Source organism: Ochlerotatus camptorhynchus, unplaced genomic scaffold (assembly GCF_037179485.1).
Source record: "Ochlerotatus camptorhynchus isolate MF236.1 unplaced genomic scaffold, CSIRO-AGI_Acam_v1.1 ptg000036l, whole genome shotgun sequence".
NCBI classification, from domain to species: domain Eukaryota; kingdom Metazoa; phylum Arthropoda; class Insecta; order Diptera; family Culicidae; genus Ochlerotatus; species Ochlerotatus camptorhynchus.
In genome coordinates this window covers 2,711,869-2,730,072 of record NW_027040527.1, presented here as the reverse complement: position 1 = coordinate 2,730,072, position 18,204 = coordinate 2,711,869, and the positions used below count along the sequence as shown (strand labels likewise).

Sequence of the window (18,204 nt, the reverse complement as noted above, 5' to 3'; positions counted from 1 at the left end):
CTACAACACGTAACAAATTATTTGCTCACGAGTGAAATTACGAATGCTGTGAAAACATTAGGTACTGTCGGAAGACTAATTTGAGGAAGGTGTGCCGAAATGAAGTGAGGTATGCTGAAATGGTGCCACACCCTATAACCAAAATTGAGGTAAAATCTGAAGCTGAATGTTTTCTATGTGTAAAAAATAGCTAAGATTACGAAGTGTTCAAAAGTGGCTGAACATTTCAAAACATTTTAACGGAACCCTTTACGAAGAGCTTTTAGAACCATTTAGAAACATTATGTGGCAGTGCAGTTGCACCGGTTTTAAAGCTTTTATGGTTTTTCCCATGGTTGACATTTTTGTGATTTTTCGTAGAAAGTATTTTTGACGATTTAAGGGCATTTGTGGGTTTTAGGAATATTATCAAAATAAAGATTTACACTGAATCGGTCGATTTCTTCACCATTCGGCATTTTCATTGTCCTTCGACGCTTTGGTCTAAATTTTTAGGTTTTTTTTTTCAATAAGCCATACGAGGGTCAAATGATATTGCTTAGCCCACATCAAACCCTACTGACCCCTCTGTGGACCGATCTTCGTCATCCACCAGATATTTAGTCTGCTTATTTTGCAGTCTACGAGCCGCATCAGCACAGACAGTTCGTCTCTCTGTCTCTCTGCTCGATAGCTGTTGTTGAGTCGCGCAGTCGATTCTGAATCAAAACCGCAGCGATTCTCACAAATCAGACTGCAAGTACTCCAAGAAGTCTACCACGAACGGCCAGACTGCACCACATGCATGCCACCAGAGCGCTTACGCATAAATTCGCTTCTTTTTCTGCCCCTCCGAAGGTGTGGATAGAAAAGTGGTGTCAAACTAGCGTACGTGAATGATGATGCATTTAATAAAATTAAATTTAATTTATTTATGACAATTTATTACTGCTTACGTCTCGGGTGTAGGGTGCGTAAATGTGTGGTTGCCACGGTGCATCTCGTCGTCGTCAAGATTGGATCACTTCGAACGTCACGCCATCATCTGCCAGCCAGCGAGAGCACGGCTGCATGCGGAAATTTTTCCCCGGATTTTCTCGTTGCAGCGAGCCATTCAGCCGCAAGAAACCAGAATCAGAGGAGGATCTTTTGGAGAGAATGCACCTTACGCAATCACAAAATGGTATGTGTATAAGGAGACCACCACATGTCACACAACGGCACTGATTGTTACGGTTCGGTGGCATTCAAATTAGTTGGAAATTTCAAATAGAAGCTTCTCATTAAAAGTCAAAACTATAGTGCGAGGTGTTTTGATCTCATTAGGCGTGAATTGCAGGTGAGATACGTACGTAGGCAGTCCTCAGAAGGAGCACGTCAACTGACCAACAGAGGAGCTGTCTGTCGTGAAGATTGTTGCGTTTTTTGCAGGGGATTTTCCCCGTCCCCATCCCCTCCCACCCCATGAGCGCGCGGATTCGGTTCACCAAACATGAAAGACTAATGCTCATAGTTGACGTTCGCACCCGTAGGTGAATCAGCTATTAACCTGCTGTGCGGTTCTATTTGCGATATGGTAAATGTTGCCTCCCGGCGTCGTAGCCGTGTAAGAGAATGCGAATCCAGATGTTACGCCAACTCTTGACTTGACCAAATGTCACCCGCCTCGGATAATGGCAAATGCCTATCATTATGCTCGAAGAAGAACCTGCTAGGTCTAATTTTGTCCTGGCACGGCACATTAGGCGAGGATCCATTTTGATCCATGAGATTACGAAAGTAGAAATGTTTATGTCCAATGATACAATTTAAGTTCCCGTTCTCATTTCATAGTTTGAGCAGTGTAGAATTAATCAACTCTACCGTACAGTGTGATAAATGCAGGAACTGCAGCTATTCCGCAAGCGGCAAGTCTAGCAAATCAAGCTTTACGACTTGGCCAAGGATCATTACCTGCGGGATGTATTGAGTACCAGGGCCACATCAGATCCCCTCAAATATGTCCAGTGCTATGGAACCAAAACTTCTCCAGCCAATTTTAAAAAGTGAGCATTCCAATGCTCGATCATTTGTGGCTATATTTGCGTGCATGTTTGGTGAAAATATTTTGGGCGTTCGTAGTGCTATGTTTAAAAGAATTCTGTAGAGGTTTTTTCACGTCATGACAGCTATAAATAGATGTTATGTTAAGCGAAATTTGCAACCTGTGCCCTGTGGTTGTGCTCCAAAACTGTTGGTAGAAAATGGGGTTGGAAACCAACAATGACAATGCGGATTTACACATCAGTAATCCGTCCAAAAGTAGCGTATGCTTCGTTAGTGTGGTGGCCAAAATCAAAAGAGGCTACCGCATAGAGGAAGCTGGCAAAACTACAACATCAAGACCAACAATTGAAATGGCCTTAACTCCATTTTGTAAACAAACCTTGTAAGACCATTTTCTCGCGAACCGAAACCTTCATTCGCAAACCTAAACCACAATCGGGTAGAGGATAATTTCCCCTACCTGGTCATTATGTTGGTTTGCCTTTGCGGACTTCGGTTCGCGAGAAAATGGCCTTACAAGGTTTGTTTACAAAATAGAGTTAAGGCCTTTTCAATTGTTGGTCTTGACATCTAGCATGCATGGTGGACTAAAAGGTCCGCGTCAAATTTGAATCTGATCAAAATTAACGGACTGACGCAGTCATCAGGCAAAGATGTCGGTGGAAAAGCAACTTGACGTGCGTTACACCTGTCATTTCACGGATGAACCCCTTCGTCAACGCTGACGGTGACGCAGCTTTGTGGGTCTCGCTTTAGTATTAGCAACAATCAATACGAAACTAACGATTTTAAATTGGCTCATTACTTGACTAGCCTGTTGGTCCCAAGAAAATTGATTAACGTGCCCCATTTAAGTCAAAATTCTAGTACTACACAATGTTTGTTTTGATTCGCTATGAAAGTTTGACAGATAAAATGAGGGGTTCATGGATTTTACTAAGTTTCGAGGGGTGCATCGATTAGCTTGGGACCGAAGACAGTACCAGAGCTGATCCAAAAAGTTGAGCACGTTTCTTCGGGACCTTCTGGTCTTAGAGTTATCTCTATGGTATTAGCATAGAGGTAACTCTAAGACCACTGGGTCCCGAAGAAAATCATTATTATTTTTGGCTCACTCAGTACCAGAACAACGGTCCCAAGCAGTCCCAAGCTATTTCACTCACCCCTGCATGTTCTGCATGAATCCACACACCCCTTATGTTATCTGTCAAACTTTCATAGCGAATCAAAACAAACATAGTGTAGTAATAGAATTTCAACTAGAATAGGGTACGTTAATCGTTTGCTTGGGACCAATAGGCTACTAAAGTGGTGAGCCAATTTAAAATCGTTAGTTTCATATTGATTGTTGGTATTAGTCCCCTGATTTTTGCCAGCGATCTACACGGCGAATGAGAACGACCCAAATTTGAGTTTAGTCAACTCATAAATAACATAAAGTGCAGGAACTCAGCGATGAGTAAATTTGCCTCATATTTTCCCAGGATTTTCCAGGATTTTCCAGGATTTTCCAGGGAAAAATTCCCGAATTTGAAAAAAAAGTAAAGCTTGGATTCACTCAGTCTATTGGTACTACTCCGAGACTGAATAAAACTTTCGTCAATTTCCTTATTTTCCAGCAGATTTTTTAGGTTTTCCTCAGGAAACCACGAGACAAATTTACTCATTGCTGAGTTCCTGCATTTTTGGCGATTATGAGTGAACTAAACTCAAATTTGGGTCGTTCTCATTCGCCGTGTATAGAAGTCTTTTTTGTTTGACCCAGGGGTGTTCTACGCTTGTCAAATCCCTTAAAATTTAGGTTGAATTAAACATGACACCGTCTTCCATGTTGACGTTTTGGTTCAGAATCCTATTTTGAATCAATGGAAAATCAGCAGAATACTTAAATATTTCATTTTCATGTTGCGTTGCGTTGCGTTGCGTTTGTAACGGAGTATTTCGTAGATTGCATACATGTATCTACTTTAACATTTTTTTTTCTGATTGCTTAAGGAAAACTATTTGGAAGTGAATAGGTCTCCAATCAAAGTTCATAATAGGAAAAGCATGACAATTACCATTGCCGGCCACGCCTATCTTCTCCGTTACAGGGAAAGGAAGGATATTGTTGATGTTACATCTACTAAATGGGAGGCTAGCGACTCACCGACGCCCAGTCTTTTTCATTATTTATTCACTTCGGATTACGTGTAGGACAAGCGAGCAGGTCGGACGCCCTTTTCGATTGCTTTTGGAAACTTTTTCGTGAAGAAAAGTTGGTCTTTAGATTTTTCGGTACATCTTGTAACCGTTTTCTTTTGACGGTAGTTCTATAGTCTAGGGAACAGAAAAAAAACGAATACAGGACATAATAAAGTACAAGAAATAGTTTAACTGATGACTCTGGGTGGGACCCAGTTAACCACACTTTCGACAGTGGAACCGTTCCTACATGGATGAACAACGGACATTTTGGTCAGTTAAATGTTCTCCTACTCGAAGCAAATGACGGAAAGAAACTCAGCCCGTTCCGGGTTGGAAAATGTCCGCAAGCACACGTTGGCGAAATCGAAGGAGCTACTACTGAGGATGACTGCAATAAGTTCGTGCTACGCGTACAAAATTCGGATCAAGTGAGAAAACTTCTTGCAATGGCGTGGCAGTGTCAGTGATTCTTCATCCTACTCTCAACAAACGTCGTCGTGTATTTTCTTGTCGTGAAGTACAGGAGCTTAGTGAAATGGAACTGGTCAATGAATTGAGGCATTAAGGAGTCGTAGGTGCTAAACGTTTTACTCGGATGCAGGATGGAAAGAACATTAAAACTCCTACAGTGGTGTTGACCATTGAGGGAACAACAATTCCGGAATACATCAAGGTTGGTCCACTGAGGATCAAAACTCGTGTCTATGTTCCTGAGCCAACGATTTGTTTTACGTACTACCAGTACGGTCACACTAAGCTTCGGTGCAAGGCTGTCGCCCGGAACTGTTCCAAAGTGCACGATCTTGGTGTACAGAGAAACCACACTGCCTTAACTGAAAAGATGAACACGGTCCGTCCAACAGGAAATTTCCATTGTACATGGTCGAGAAGGAGATCTCTAAGCTACAAGTTACAAGAGGAATTAACTATAATGAAGCTTGCAAACAATTCTACTCTGGATCTGGGTCGTATGCCGAAGTAAGTAAAATTCAACATAGATTAGTAGATAGTCGAACAGAGTTGAAGAGCTGGAGGAAAAGAAAAAGGAAAGGAAACGTACGAAACAACTTAACCGAGAACAGACGAAGCCTACGGAAGACACGGATATACTGACTCCAGTCTACATGCTGAAGAAACAAACAAGGTAAGTGACACTTCTTCCAAGCCAAACATTCAAACTCTGCAAAGCTCTATGATTGTCCACAAACGCCACTACACCACTGAAATAACCCCTCCCTCCATTAAGAAACCCCCAGAAAATAACGTTGATAATGTTGGCAACTTGCCAATTCCAATTAACTCTACCCTCCCTTCAGACAACCCAATAATGGCTCACACATCCAACCTAAATGCTAATCAATCTCCGCCCTGTCCATCTGCCACTTTATCAACACTTGCTATACAATGGAACTTACTGGGTTTAAAAGGAAGACTTCCGGAGTTACAATTGCTTATTTCGCAATTCAATCCCATTGCAATAGCACTGCAAGAAACCCTAGTCTCTGAATCTGATTTCCCCCTAAACTATATCAAAGGTTATAATCTATATATCCATGAAAATTCAAATAGTTCTAAAAACCATAATACAGAGATCCCTCATCGTCGAATCCTGATAACATCTCAACTCCAAGTTACAGCAATAGAGATTGATCTTCCTGTTAAAACTACAATATTATCCATATATATATATATTTCTCCTTCTAAGGGTAGTTCTTATCAACTTAAAAAAACTACTTTACCAATTAATGGACCAACTTCCATCACCCGTAATCTTGTTAGGTGATTTTAATGGCCACTCTACTTCCTGTGGCGGACAGCGTAATGATTCCAGAGGTAACATTGAGGAACATAACCTTACGCTTTTAAACGGCGGCAGCCACACACCACTAAATCCCGCAAATGGTAATACAACAGCATTAGATCTCTCTATTACCTCATGGAACATTTCTCACCGGTTATCATGGAAGGTTCATGATGACTGCTACAGTAGTAATCATTTTCCAATTTTCCTGTTTCTTAATAGACCTTGTATTATTAATACTGTTCGACCCAGATGGAAATATGAATTGGCTGACTGCGGTTCAATTACCAGCAAGACACAATCTCTCGTTTTTCAGCAAATCCTCCCACTTCTACAGAATCTTTGTAACGAGCATTTACATCGTTATCTATTTTGTTTGTCGTATAAATCCATCAATATTCAATCATATTTGTCATATAAGCAGCGACCTTCTTTCAATAGCCTTTTTTTCTATGGAACGAACACATATGCAGTATTGGTTTGTTTACAATCTTTTGCTGCCAGCTGCTCTAACAATTTCAGTCAAAAGAATTGTCAAAAACTGTTTTGAAACGCTTTTACAAAGCTCCAATCTTCTCTAGTGAGAGCGAGTATTCTCGGCAACCAGTTTTTCTTCGGCAACCGTTCCATTTGAACTGCATGTAAATCTGCTGTTCTATTATCGGCAACTCGAAATCAGCTACAATTTGTAGTGCGTGTGTTTCATTTCAAGAAAACCTTGCTAGATTGCTTTTTCTCAGTGGTAAAAATATAGTCAAATTGAAGCTGAAAGCATAAAGAATCGTTTGCATGCATTCAGCGAAGTGTTTTCGTAAGAAAATCCAGTGCAAATAGTGTTTCAATTTGGGTTGCCGAAAACAGTCTGTCATGCCGAAGCCGTCATTTCCCCTACTTAAATAATTAATTACCGCTACATATACATTTATGAACTTGCCAAATGTATATTCAACCGATAAGAGTTCTTCGTATTCATTTTGTTCACCAGTTACACAGATGCGCAAAGTAAAATTAAATGAGTTCCCCACACATTTGTGATCGCTTTGATCATCTCACGATGTGTTGACCTTTCCCTAATTGTCTCTCCCATCCTGGTTTTGGGCCGAAGTTGGTTGGGGAATAGAAATCGTTCTTTGGAAAGAGATGCAAAAATTGCACGCAATGAAGCTAATGGGAGCGTGAGAGCAATTTTCGGTATCACGAATTTTAACTTCGTGATTTCCGGTAGCGACGATTTCAATATCGCGGTTAATCTGAGGATCTTCAAACTTAGTCTCGTTCACTTTGAACTGATCCGTGGAAGAGGCAGGAGTGACCCAAAGTAGTTCTCACGCCGTGGTGTTGTCCAAAAGTTTTTCGTAGCGTAGAAGTGAGAAGTGTGTGCTATTCTCTCAGGTCGTGTGATATCGGGTTGTGCTTTGGTGAATAAGCAGATTTGTGGCAGTGCCGATATACGTCCAACACACCACACCGAACCATCCGTAGCCATTTCTGACCCCACCGTCAGCTTTAAAGTTCCTGGAGTACGCCGGAAGAGGGACGCGAACATCAACGATAAAAGTGCTGATGACTATTTGACTGAATTGGAAGACCTTATTAAAAGTCACATTGAACGTGGTATGCATGGTGATTGCGTATCTTTGGATATGTCTAAAGCCTTGGCGTTAGACCTGTGCGCCGCCGCGCCACGCCGCCGCCGCCGACGGTTTTCATACGCCGCCGCCGCCGATGAAAATAAGCTGGCGCGCCGCCGAAGTAAAATCTTCCACGCCGCCGAATAAATTCATGTCACGCCGATGAAAAATTCGTTGCACCTTTTAGGTAAAATGCATCTTGAACGCGTTGAAATTAGCGTGTAGTGCAGCGATTATCATTTAGTTTTGTGACGTTTGTTCGCACTTTCTCGATCTAGCACACAATAATGAATCATTTAGGTCGGATTTACATAAAGAATAAGTGAATATAGGCTGTCCCAGAATGTCTAAGCACGACTTTCGAACACCCCTGTTTGTTTCAGATGCCGTTTAAACAGCTGATTATCACGCTGAATCATTGTTTACATTTCGACCAACAGTTTCGTGTATCGTAAGTTGCAGTTCTTTACATTTCCGTGACAATGCGAAGCATTTCTCTGGGAAAGCGCAAACAGATCGTGCACAAATGGTGAACTATACCCATTTTCTTTTAAATATCATTATTAAGGAGACTTTCAGCCCAATTTCCAACATTGCTCTGAGTAAATTAGTGAAATTGGAAGGTGTAAGCATCGGAGCCGTTCGAAACGCGATTCGGAAGTATGGTGATGAAGCAACTTTCCAGAACAAGCAAAAACCTGGAGGTAAACCGAACCCTGCTGACCAAAATCTGAACCGGAAAATCGTGCAAGCTTTCACTCGCAAGAAAAGGGCTTCGTTTCGAGACGTGGCTAGAAAAGTGGGATCCTTGAAAAGTAACGTCCAGCGGGCCAAGGCAAGAATGGGTCTAAAGACGTTTAAGAAGCAGAAGAAGCCAAAGCGAAGGTAAAAACAAGCCGCATCCGTCAAACCGAGGGCTCGGAAGCAGGGTGGCCAGATTGTTTTTTTTTCATTATCGGTAGCTTCTCAAAACTTTTATCGGTAGTTATCGGTAGGCCGTCTGAAGAAGGCTTTCCCGATACTTGAAACTTTTGTTAGCCGAGGGGGGGTTCCCCCCGGGTGTAACCGTCTTTCAGCTCTTCTGCTTTAAACGTGTCGAAATCAATATGAATATTTTTCAAGATTACTAAAAATCTGTGATTCTCGGTAGGAAAAGTGAAAAATTGGTAGTTTTTAACCTTTTGTCTGTGAATCGGTAGTCATATCGAAAATCGATAGGTCCGGCCACCCTGCTCGGAAGTTATAGAGCTTTTTGACGTTTAATCGGCGCACACTACTACACCATTTAAATCGAACGAGTACGAGCAAGAGGGAAACAGATTAGTGGTAAAACAAACCGTTCATTCATCTATGTATGCTAGATAGAGAAAGACTATTAAACGTCAAAAAGGTTTATACGATCAGTTGCTGTGCGGAAAATCGGTGTTCGAGATTATGAACGTTGAATCATACGTTAAATTTGATTACAAAACTCTTCCTAGTGATCAGTACTACACCGTTCGTGATGGCCGAAGTGTTGACAACGCGGATAAGTCGATTTTTTCCGAAAAAAAACGGAAAAAAATGCTATGGGCAAGCCATTTGTGAGCGTGGTATGCTTTTCAAACCGTTTGTGATAACGGAGACAATGACAACCGATGTTTAAGTGCGTGAGTGTTCAAACAAGCGTGTGTTACCCATGATCCGCAAACACGACACCTCAGTACTGTTTTGGCAGGATTTGGCGTCGGTGCATTACTCTAAGGACACGATAGCCTGGTAAAAAGCCAACAAAGTCCAATTCGTACCCAAGGAGATGAATCCACCAAACTGTCCCCAGGCCAGGCCAATCGAAACTTTTTGGGTCCTGACCAAAACATATTTGCTGACACATGTAAAGGCAGCGGATTCCGTTACAAAGTTTGTGAAAAACTGGGAAAAAGTATCCAAAATTGTTGGACTGAAGCTTGAGCTTGATTGACCGCCCACGGTTGCTACTCTGTTATTGCCAGATCAGCTGTAATTACACAGAGAACCAATAGACGATGCGGGACTTATCCAAAATTGTTGGACTGAAGCTACGTTTAACTGTAAGAGAATACTATAGAGAACATGAAAACGAAATAAAACTCGTATTTGCTGTAAACAAAGTTAAGTTATCGTTTTTTTTTTTTCAAATTGTGCTTAGACATTCTGCAACACCCTAGATTACTAACAACACGTTGATATTTGTGCTTTTTTTTTAATCTCTTACAGGTCCAAGTTGTGCTTCAAATACATAAACCAAAAGTTGTATGACTACAATGTGTGTACATTCAAATATGTATCAGAGTAGTACAAGCATATCATTTATCGCTATTAACATATTAAAAACGTGTAATGCTCAATAAATGAAAGAATTCCTAGGGCCCATTAAAATGTAACGTAATGCAACAGATTGCTTTTAAATACTATCCGTAGGGGTACGTACTTTTCTTATACTTAATAGAAGGGTTGTAACACTTTGCAATACGACTTCACCAACCAGCACTTGACATACTTTCCTAAACAAATTCCGCATGTACGGCCAATGATAACGACTCAAAATTGAGTAAGAGTTACTCATATTTGAGTTCAGTTATTTATTTATTTTTGTTGGGGAGTGAAGTAAAACCACTCCATGCATTGTTTGAACTTTTGTGGTACCCCTATTTGCTGTTTGTATCATGCAAACCAACCACTATTTAACGAGTAGACAGCTAATGGCCTGGACACATCTTATCCCAGTCCGGTATAATATTTTTTTTTTCTTTATTAGAGAGATTTTTAGCCATAGGCTAGTTCATCTCTTAACCGGTATAATATGGTTTATAAAACCAACTACCTTTCCAAGATTTGCAGACTAAATATCACTAGGTTGTAAGCTAATACTTCCAAGAAATTTGGATCTACGCTTGTGTAATGCACCACAACTGCAGAACAGATGTTCCGAGGTTTCACGTTCCAAATTACAGAAACGACAGATATTACTCTAAACCCGACCAATGTTCTTAATGTGATATCTACTAGGACAGTGCCCAGTTACTAAGCTAGTGTATATACTAAGAGCTCTTTTATTGAGCTCTAAGAGCTTTTTGGTGTATGTTATATTAGGAGTTATAAATCTTTTCGACTGGTTGCAGTTTGTGCATGTGCAATTGGCCATCACCCTTTGCTCTCCCCAGCATTTGAGTTCCATTTTAACCGTACAGTATAATATTCCACAGTATGGTTCGCTTGAAACACCTTTGGAAAATGTCCCATCGCAACTGAAATATTTGTCCCGGGGTCAAAGATTCCTGCATCTGTTCGTATTCCATCTGTGAAAAATATGATTGAGCCTTGACGAACGTTAGGACCACCAGTTTTCCAATCCGAACGTGCCGTTTCACATACGTTGAATGGAATTTCACAGTTGTCCTCTGGTTTCATCCAGTCTCCATTCATACTCATCACTGGTCCTCTTTGGAAGTATTGTAAGATGCTTAGATGACCAACAAGATCAACTGGCATTACCTTTTTAGATCTTTCGAGCCTTAGAGCCCTTCTTCCCACTTCTAGTTGCACATGTTCATGTGCAAGGGCAGCAGATTGAGGATTTCTTCTAATGCTTTTGATGGGGTGCTACGCACCGCACCCGTTATTGCAATGCATGCTAGACGTTGAAGTTTTGCTAGTTTCCTCTGTGCAATAGCCTATTTTGATTTTGGCCACCACACTAACGAAGCATGAGAGTTCAGGTTACTCAAATTCGCGAAATCGTAGGTCACTCATAGATTGAGTAAATTTTCTGACGCTTTTCCGAGGAAAACTTAATATGAAACTACATATGAGGAAAACTGATTGTGGTTTTAATCTGTCTGTCGCCGCCACGCCGCCGCCGCCGGCAGAAAATAACATATAACGCCGCCGCCGAAAATATTTTGATCGGCGCACAGGTCTACTTGGCGTTGTGTTTCCCTATCCTACAACCACTTGAGGAATGGGGGATTAAAGGTTGCATGGGTTATTACATTCAAAATTTCCTTGACGATAGAAAATTTAGGGTTACCCTTGGCAACACTCAGTCTGAAGTCAGAACACAAGAAAACAGAATACCTCAAGGTTCGATAATAGCCCCTACCCTTTTCCTTATTTGCATGCAGTCACTCTTTGAAACAATCCCTCCCAATATCCATATCCTAGTGTATGCTGATGATATCTTATTAATTTCCTTCCATAACTATAAATATTTGGCCCGAAAAAGGATCCAGTCAGCTATTAATACGGTTGCCCACTGGGCAGATGAAAGAGGTTTCGTCATTGCCCCGGAAAAATCACAACTTCTTCACATTAGTTCCAATAGAAAAGGTATCAGTAAACTTCCAGAACTTAAAATCAAACGAATCATCATCCCTGTAAAACAAAATCAAAAACTTCTTGGAATCTACCTTGACCATCCTCTTAATTTCAATGATCATGCTGACTTTGTTCGCAAGGCTACGGTAAACAAAATGCGCGTTATCAAGTCTATTGGAGCTGGAATGCCTTGTACAATCTTCTAGCAGACAAATACAAAATACTGCTATCTCTATCTATTCCAGTATCAGTTCGTCACTTCCGTCTGTTTGTTCTATCTTTATGGGGGAGGTAGCTCATCGATTCTTCCGGTTCGCCTCCTAGCATCGTGCTATAAGGTACCAGGCGATAACCAGGGTAGTTGATCGATAGCTCGATGACGTCATTTCGTTGGCGTCTGCAATGGGAAATTCTCATAGCAGGCGTTGACGATGGGACGTTGTCGAGTTGTTGAATAGCAACTATCGTGGTAACTCACCGATTACCTGTCGATCTGCCAAATTTGGAAAGACGTCTGCATTGAATTGTCTCATATAATAATATTCCGCCCACTATATCACAAGAAATTGCGAGTAGCTGAGTGGAAAGGAGATAAGTTAAGCATTGGGTACAGGACCAAGTCTCCCCTGGGTGGTGCAAGAAGATGAGCGCAATAGAATCATCAAGTTGCCATAAGGCACGGAATGAGACTATTGCATGGCTGGGTAGTCAAAGTCTTCCATACGTTAGTCATTTCAGGTGGATTAGAACAGGTTTAGGTTTAGGGTGGGCGTTGGCCAGATTTGGATTTTTCAGATATAATCCTAAATAGGACCTAGATTATTTAATACACTAGTAACCTCAACTTCTGTCACAATGTTTCATTGTGTCTAATCAACAATCAATGGGTAAAATATCAAATTTGCGGTAAATTGGAAAGAAACGGAACTTGGAGTGTAGAGCGCACTGCCCACTGGACGATTCTGAAGCCTGACCTATATATATAGATACATTCATACCATTGGCATTTTGTCAAGCTACAGACCGATTAGCCTGCTCTCAGCGCTGAGCAAGCTGTTCGAAAAATTGATCCTCAGCCGACTAAACAAGTTTGTGGAGGAACATGACATTCTTCTTCCGGAACAGTTCGGGTTCCGTAAGGGGCATTCCACCAATCATCAGCTAGTGCGGGTGATGAATAACATCCGGAGTAACAAAGCTGTATCCAAGTCCACAGCCATGGCCTTGTTAGACGTCGAAAAGGCGTTTGACAATGTCTGGCACGACGGACTTATATACAAGCTTTGTAACTCCAACTTTCCACCATACCTTGTGAAAATCACCCGTAACTATCTCCAGCAAAGGTCGTTCAGGGTGTCGTTGAATAGTTCCCTTTCGGGACAATTTCCGATCCCAGCAGGTGTTCCGCAAGGGAGTCTGCTGGGACCACTGCTTTACAGCATCTACACGTCGGACATCCCTCCTCTAGGAGACGGTTGCGTGTTCTTTCTGTTTGCAGATGACACCGCGATAGCCGTCAAGGGTAGGATGCCTCGTGAAATTACGAACAAGCTCCAACGATGCCTTGACACCTTTACTGATTATGCCACCACGTGGAAAATCAAAATCAACGCCTCGAAAACCCAAGCGATCATGTTCCTTCACAGACAATCATTAAAACTTAAACCGTCTCCCTCCTGTACCGTAATAATGGATGGTACAAGGGTCGAGTGGTCCACTGATGTTACTTATCTCGGGATGTTGTTCGATGAGAAGCTCCTGTTCCGCTCGCACATAGAGAAAACCCTAGTTAAGTGCTCCGCCTTGGTTAGGTGTTTGTATCCGCTCATTTGCCGCAGATCCCGCCTCTCAAGGCAAAACAAACTGGCTGTTTACAAACAGATCATAGCCCCCGCGATCTTCTATGCCGCCCCGGTGTGGGAATCGTGCGCTCAGACTCACAGGAACAAAATCCAGGTTGCACAGAATAGAGTGTTGAGGATGATCCTAGATCGTCCATTCGACACAAGAATAGCAGACCTCCATCAAGAGGCAGAAATTCCCAAAGTAGATTCCAAAATTGATGATATGACAACTAAATTTATTCAAAAATGCAATCTTTCTGAACATGCTTTAATAAGCAGTAGGTTAGTTTTAAGCTGTAAATAGTAGTATTAAGTAGTTTCTCTTCAAATTCTAAAAACAAAACAAACCAATCCCACCAAGGTGGTCGACCTAGGACTAATTCTGTAAAACAAATTTTGAATTTTGCCCATACCTAAAGATGAAGAAAGCAATTAAATCACTTAGTAAAAATTTATATGGTAATCGTCCAAGTTAAACTAAAATAAAGATCATTTAAACTAAACTAACTAAACCATTGGCATTTTGTATTTGAGATAAGACAGAGACAGGATGCGGAGGGCCCGCTTATGGCTTCCATTTATTAAATAGTTCAGATAGGCTGGAAATGATAGGTTCATGGTGAGAAAATGTACCATATGGTGCCCGTTCACTGATCAAAATTAAATTAGATTCAAATCGTCAGGCCCTGCCCTGTAATAAGGGGATTGACGATGATTTGTCAAGTTTCATTTTGCATTTGCATATAATTGTAAGTTTAGGTTTGCTTTTGTAATTGTGAGATAGATAGTTTGCCTCAATTGAAACATTGAGTTGTATAAACTTGACGAATCATACCTCTAAAATAGTAGTAGTTACAGTGCCGCATTATCTAACAACCACTGCCTGCAACTAATGTTGGAGGGGTCAGCAGGGCTGATTACGGATCAAAACTAACATAACTCTAACACTGAAATGATCCCGAAACTAACGCTCATTCATTGCACTTTGAGTCATAAAGTAGTTTTATTTATTTTCCTACTAATCTATCTACACACTTAGTTTTTTTCTACCGAGCTCGGCTGTGCGGGTCTCGGCGGGAAGGAGGTTTCGCTGAGATCTCGGCGGGAGTGACATTTGATTGCCGAGGATAATGCCTTTTCTAATAATCTGCCTACGTTTCTTTTATTTGTTATCTACTTCATCCCTTTTTTATTTGTCTGCTCTTCTTTCCTCTTCTCTTCTTTTGTTTTGTTTGTTTACATATAACTAATACTAATACCTCCTTGTTTTCTCTCTAATTTGTCTACTATGTCCCACCATCACGATGAGAGATGAGCTACCGTACATGGTACACGCTCATATACACTCCCAAAATAGTATGCCGCAAGTAAGTATATCACAGAGGCAACTAAAGATCCAGAAACGAAAACCGATAACGCTGAAGATAATGAGCTTTGGTGATTTATATGACTAAATAGTATTATTTATTTATACTAACCTAAACACAACGTGGGGTGACCCAAATCCAAACGATCACTAACCAAAATAATAGACTTATCTTTTTTCAGCAGCACTACACCAGCCAGCAAAGTTCAACAATCCATCGTTGCTTATGCCTTTGTTGTCGTTTGGAACCAGTTTTGCAAGGTAGGCGACGATTGTGCGTATTTCTCGCGTAACTTTTGAAAAGAGCCTATTTATAGCCTGAACAATACATAAAGAGCAAATTGAAACATTGAACGTCGCGTGAAAGTGGAACTTAATGAAGGCCTAAGTACTTTTTCGTAGTTTTTAGTTTTCGGATTTGAAAGATCGTCCGTTACAGTGGCCTGCTTACTGAGCAGAAAAACGCGGTCCCAGGTCCTTACATATCAAAGAGATTTATGGTAAAATCGCTTGTGTATCGTGTATTTTGTGAAACTCGTTGTTGTCGTTGGTTCCGGGTTTGAATGGATACAAAAATTTGAGCAACGGTATTATGTGATATGAGGGGCTCGGTGGCCTTAGAGCAACCGTTTTTGCTTACTGAGCAGAACATCATGAGTCTAATCTCAGGCCCATCCACATTCAAGATTCGTCAATCGTTAATATGGCTACATGGTAATAACAGCAACTCGGTGATTAAAAAGGTGCTCGTCTGCCTAGTGGCAAACGTTTTTGCTTACTGAGCAGAAGACCGTGGGTTTAGTCCCAAGCTCCTTCGCGTTATATGATCGTTAGGGCATCAATTCAGCTTATCGTTTACCAAAACGAACCCTGCTGCAAACCCAACCCTCTTATCCAACATCCCAGTGATTCCTCGTGGAAGTGCAGAGGTGTTCTCGGCTTCCATCAAAGCGAGTGTCATGTCAACACAATCCTTCCCATTCCTTTCTTGACCTGTGTTCGGGCGCGGCCGGCGCTGGTATTGCCTAATTTAAGATCACCAGTTTTTACACATTGAGGATGATTGCTAGTCCCAAGCATCGTCTATTGGTTCTCTGTGTAATTACAGCTGATCTGGCAATAACAGAGTAGCAACCGTGGGCGGTCAATCAAGCTCAAGCTCAAGCTCAAGCTCTCCGTCTGTTTGTTCTATCTTTAGTGCTGAAGCCTTTGCCATGATGAAAGCCTCAATTATGAGTACTGATCCCAACGAACAAATAGTTATCTTCAGTGATTCCGTCAGTTGCCTACGTGGTATGAATACCGATTCAACACGTCACCCTTGGTTAATTGAGGCAGAGCTTACGGGTATTGCAAATAGAGTTTCCTTCTGTTGGATTCCCGGGCATTTCGGAATTCGTGGCAAAGAAGAGGCTGACAATTTGGCAGGAAATGGCAGAGAACTTCATGCTGTTAAATTGTCTGTTCCTTCGTCTGACGTCGTCAGATCCGAGCAAGATGAGATTTTGAATGGTTTAAAAATAGGTCTTGCGCACTAGGGAACATTAAAACTTCCACTCTCTCTTGGACCGACAACAGGAATCCTAAATATCGCTGCATTATATCAAGACTTAGAATTGATCACACCCGTATCACCCATAGCTACAGGATAAATAAGAAACAGCCCCCAAATTGCATCACTTGTGGTGTTACTCAGTCCGTCACCCATTTTTTGATTGATTGTAGAGCATATTACACTGAACGTTTAAGAGATAGTTTCGATAGTACATTGGAAGAAGTTTTGTCACAACCTAATGAAGAAAAATCATTGAAATATTTAGGAGACACTGGTCTCAACAATGAAATATAAATGTAACAATTAATATTTTAAACACTTAAGGTACGACAGACCATTGAGGTTAAAATCCCTCTAAAATAAACACACACGTACACTCACCGACGCCCACATAGATGCTACGGATTTGGATAGTTGAATAGGAGATGGGTCAGGATTCGCTTAAGCAGGCGATGCGACCATAGTAATTGTTTTGTTTTGGACAAACTTGGGATCTTCTACTCAGTAAGTAAAAGTGGCAGCCACCGAGCTAACCGAGCTCCTCAATTTAAATTTGTTGAAGTTTTTTAAAAATACTGATTGATACAATAATGTAAATAGACAAAAAAGAAAGGTCTCACCCGAATGATCTGTAATTAGCCAGCCTTCTCGTGTTTCCTAAGCTGGATCTAAATGCATCTCCCAAATGCAGTACCATTTTTTTTTTTTATTCAAATAGCCATGCTGACGTGTAATAAGTGATCCCAATTGTTTGACGGGCTGAATATGAAGTGATCCAGCCTGTGGTAGAGCTTGTTTGAATTGCTTCCTCCTAAGTGCTTGATCTACTGTTGTGGCTCCAGCATTTGTTGGAAATTCGGTTCTGACGAGTTTTTCACTAAAGTCGTTTTTACCAAATCAGCAGCCAATTTCGAGAAAAACATTACAGCGGATAAAACGAACGTGACTGTTGTTCATGGGCACAGCCTACTTTCGCGTCTTAAATTTTAATTGCCTGTACGTTTCAAACGCATGCTCAGTAATAGGCCCCTTGTTTGAACGCTACGGTTGAGCCTCTTTATGTAATTTTCAATAGTGACCCATTGAAAATTGATAAAGTTTTCATTTTAGCAGCTTTGTAGAAAAATTACCAATAGATTGGCTTGTTTAGAATTAAAATCCATCCGCTATTGACGGAGTTATAAGTGGTCAAAACCTGACCATTTTTCGTAACGCGGTCGATTTTGGTTTTTAGAAATTGCACCCCCAATATGTTGCCGAAAGACGTGATCCTACATCAAAAATAATTTAAGAAAAATCTCTGAAGGATCCAGATAGACTGCGTAAAACAATAACAATCAATATCAATATCAGCTCCCACCAGCACCGCTCAAATCCAGCAACCAGCCAGACAACTTCATTCAGTTCTAGCAGAGTTATTTAAATAACTCTCCTCTCTCAGACACACTGCATTCATGGCA

At 41.1% G+C, this 18,204-nt stretch overlaps 1 protein-coding gene across 2 annotated transcripts in view; it reads right to left on the bottom strand.

Moving 5' to 3' along the window:
* Positions 1-18,204, bottom strand: part of Hr38 (Hormone receptor-like in 38) — a 422,270-nt gene that overhangs the window by 371,338 nt on the left and 32,728 nt on the right. The gene's annotated exons all lie outside the window — the stretch shown is intronic.